Source organism: Capsicum annuum, unplaced genomic scaffold (assembly GCF_002878395.1).
Source record: "Capsicum annuum cultivar UCD-10X-F1 unplaced genomic scaffold, UCD10Xv1.1 ctg73296, whole genome shotgun sequence".
Classification (NCBI taxonomy): domain Eukaryota; kingdom Viridiplantae; phylum Streptophyta; class Magnoliopsida; order Solanales; family Solanaceae; genus Capsicum; species Capsicum annuum.
The window spans coordinates 1-3492 of NW_025883294.1; the positions used below are offsets into that span (position 1 = coordinate 1).

The following is a 3492-nucleotide window of genomic DNA, read 5'->3' on the forward strand; positions in this document are numbered from 1 at the left end:
TCCTCCTTATTCTAAAAAGGGAAAAAATAGAAAAGAGGGGGAGAGGGATTCATCACCAATATTTGATTGAATCTCTAATTTTCTTCATTACTTCCCATGACAATAACTAGAATGAAAAAAAAAAGAGTGTCAACGTATACGGGAAAAAAAAATTAATCTCTATCAATAGACCTGCTAAAGCCCCGAACCATAGCATACTTAGTACTAGTGCCACAGAGAGATATGTTTTTAGATCTCGCATTGAAAAACCTCCTTCTTTTGCATTATTTGTTGGAATAGATAATACATATATGATCAGATGCATATGTAGTTACGGGCTGCTTAGAGTTGGACACATAATTCCTAATTCAAATTGAAATGTACAAAGATTTTGGAAATAAGATTTTCCTTTTCTTAAGACAAAAAAAAATACATCTCATTCTTTCTTACCGAGAATTTCTGAAGAATACGAATTTATTTTTATGACGGGTTTTGTATTTATATATTTATTTTGTATATAATTGTATATAGTTGTATATAAGTATTTTCTATATAATATATAAGAGAAGTCTTTTCCCTTTACTATTATATGTTAAGTGAGACCAAAAAGATGAAATGAGCAGAAAATTTGTATATATCAATGGAGGAAATAACCATGTGGAAAACAATACAGGAATTTTCCATAATTACACTATGGAATAATTGAAGGGATGTGGCGCAGCTTGGTAGCGCGTTTGTTTTAGGTACAAAATGTCATAGGTTCAAATCCTGTCATCCCTACCTATTACTGCTCCTTTGAGCAGTAACGACGGATCAATTGAGATCGCCTCAAATTGGACATAATCTTTTATTTTTATCATTCTATTCTAGTATATGCATACAAAATGTATTGGGGTTATGAAAAGAATCCTTTTTTTACAGTCTTATCTATTCTGATAAGAAAGCGGTCTTAGTTTAGTTCGGTAGAACGTGGGTCTCCAAAACCTGATGTCGTAGGTTCAAATCCTACAGAGCGTGTTTTTTCTTCTTAGATTGAATTAGAATAAAATAGATTCATTCAGTAACTTTCACAACAATCGAAATTTGATCTCTTGTGCCTATGAATTAAAGAAAGGAGGAGGTCAATAAAAAGGAGATGTTAATTAATCAAAGGTCCAACTGATCACCACGCCTATATTGTAAATATGCACTTACGAATAATCCAGCCAAAGTAATAGGAATTAGACCTAACATGATTCCAAATAGAAAAACTTCAATCATTTTTATTTGTTTGAAAGGAGAAAAAAAAGAGGTAATATCGATACCTAAATATTAATCCGAATTGACCTGAATCTCAATGACAATGAACAAGAATTGACAATTGTTAATGTAAGTAAATATAGAATACACATAATCCCACAGAAGGATTTCTTTTTATGAATTGTTCATTTTAAATATTCAATTTAAATAAGTCATATCTTGCTCAAACCAATAAATAGAGCTGATGTTATAGTTAAAGCCGCTAATAGAAAACCGAAATAACTAGTTATAGTAAGAATGAAGGGGCTAAATTTAATGAAATATGTTCTTTTTATACATATGTTTAAAAATCACTTACCTAAGTTTCAAATTTTGCAAAATAAAAATAAAATAGGAGGGTAGACAAAAATCTCAATTGAAATTGGAAGAATAAGTTGAATGAAAAGTTTTTGATTCATCTATCATTATAGGCAGACAACACTAACAAAGATAAAGTACTAGACATATAAAAGAAATTGATTCATCATCTGTAACATCTATCCATCTCGCAATTCCAATCAACCGATTCATTGAGTAACTCTTAGGTAAACTATTAAACCAATAAGAGTTGTATCGTCTAACTTCATTCAAAAATGAAACTTGAATTTTTTATAGAATCAAAATAGAAATAATTTTAGAAGTTGATCATTTCTTAGATTCTGTTGAATCGTATCGAATCCATTTTTGATTTTAAAGCGAAAAGTTACCTTATAAAACTTTTTCTTTTTACTTTAATTTAAGTTTAAATCATTAGATTCAGTAATATATTAATTCACATAATATCTTGAATGATGGAGAAGAAGAAAAAGTTATCACACAATCACTTGATAAAATCTTTATTTTGGCCAACTAGATTCTAAAACAAGTAATTTCTATTAGGTTACAAATTTTATCCTTCCACACTTCCCCATCCTTGTAGCTAGATCAAGAAAGAACCTTTGGATCGATATCCACAACAATTCATCACAACTATTAATTCCAATTATTCTATTTTTTATTTCATCGAATATGATCTACTACTCTTATTTCTTACTCGACCATTAACTTCTTTAAAAAAAGGATTCCAACAACAAAACGGCTTCCACAACTATGAAAAGAGAATTTATATATCTCGCATCTACTTAAATTATAGGAATAGGAGAATCTCTTTCATTGAATTGAAATAATTTCCTATTGAATGGGAGATGATTTTACATCAACAAGTAAAGGAAAAAAGAAATTATTTTAGTACTTACTTTTGATACTAATTCAAATTGCATTGCTGTGTCAAAAGAAGGATAGCTATACTAATTCAGTATACTCTAAAGACGCCCTCGGTACAATGTTGACGATCTCACAAAGATTAAATTTCAGTGAATTGTCATTTACTGATCTCATCTTTTACGGAATCAATCTTCTTTGACTGTACAAGAATATGTGGAGCTCACCATATCTGAAAGCACAGAAGAACGTTCATTTGCTGATATTATTACCAGTTTTTGATACTGGGTCATTCATAGCATTACTACACCTTCCCTATTCATTGTGGGTTGGTTATTTGTCAGCACCGGTTTAGCTTACGATGTGTTTGGAAGCCCTCGGCCGAACAAGTATTTTACAAAGAGCCGACAAGAAATTCCATTAATAACTGGCCGTTTTGATCCTCTAGAACAACTCAATGGATTTAGTAGATCATTTTAGGAGGCCCTAATAACTATAGATCGAACCTATCCAATTTTTACAGTACGATGGTTGGTTGTTCACGGCCTAGCTGTACCTACCATCTTTTTTTGGGATCAATATCATAATATAGTTCATCCAACGATAAACTTAATCTAAATTATAGAGCTGACACAATCAAACCTGAAAAAATAAAATGTTAAATTGAATCGTACAAGTCTCTACTAGGGTTTATTACTCATTTTTGTACTTGTTGTTTCATTTTCCAATTATTTCTTCAATTAAGAAAAAGAAAGAGAATAAATAAGATTCTCTTAGCTCATTCGGAAGGATCTCATAATTTAATTATCCATGACTGTTTATGTCTCTAGCATGACCACTTGATTAAATCTGGAGGGAAGTGGGGTAAATGGCAGATACTACTGGAAGGATTCCTCTTTGGATAATAGGTACTGTAGCTGGTATTCTTGTATTCGATTCAAACATTGAAATTCTTGGATAGTAATGAGAAATTTGGCTTAACTTAGATCCTTCTTTTTTTGCACTTTCCTTTCGAGTGAAAGACCTTATTAGGAT

The 3492-nt window shown here is 30.8% G+C and overlaps 2 non-coding genes across 2 annotated transcripts; both read left to right on the forward strand.

Moving 5' to 3' along the window:
• Positions 1–685: 685 nt before the first annotated feature.
• On the forward strand, positions 686–759 carry TRNAP-UGG. Its single transcript has one exon. It is a non-coding gene; the product is annotated as a tRNA-Leu (tRNA).
• A 163-nt stretch (positions 760–922) lies between these two features.
• Positions 923–996, forward strand: TRNAW-CCA. The gene has a single exon. It is a non-coding gene; the product is annotated as a tRNA-Trp (tRNA).
• The last annotated feature ends 2496 nt before the right edge of the window (positions 997–3492 follow it).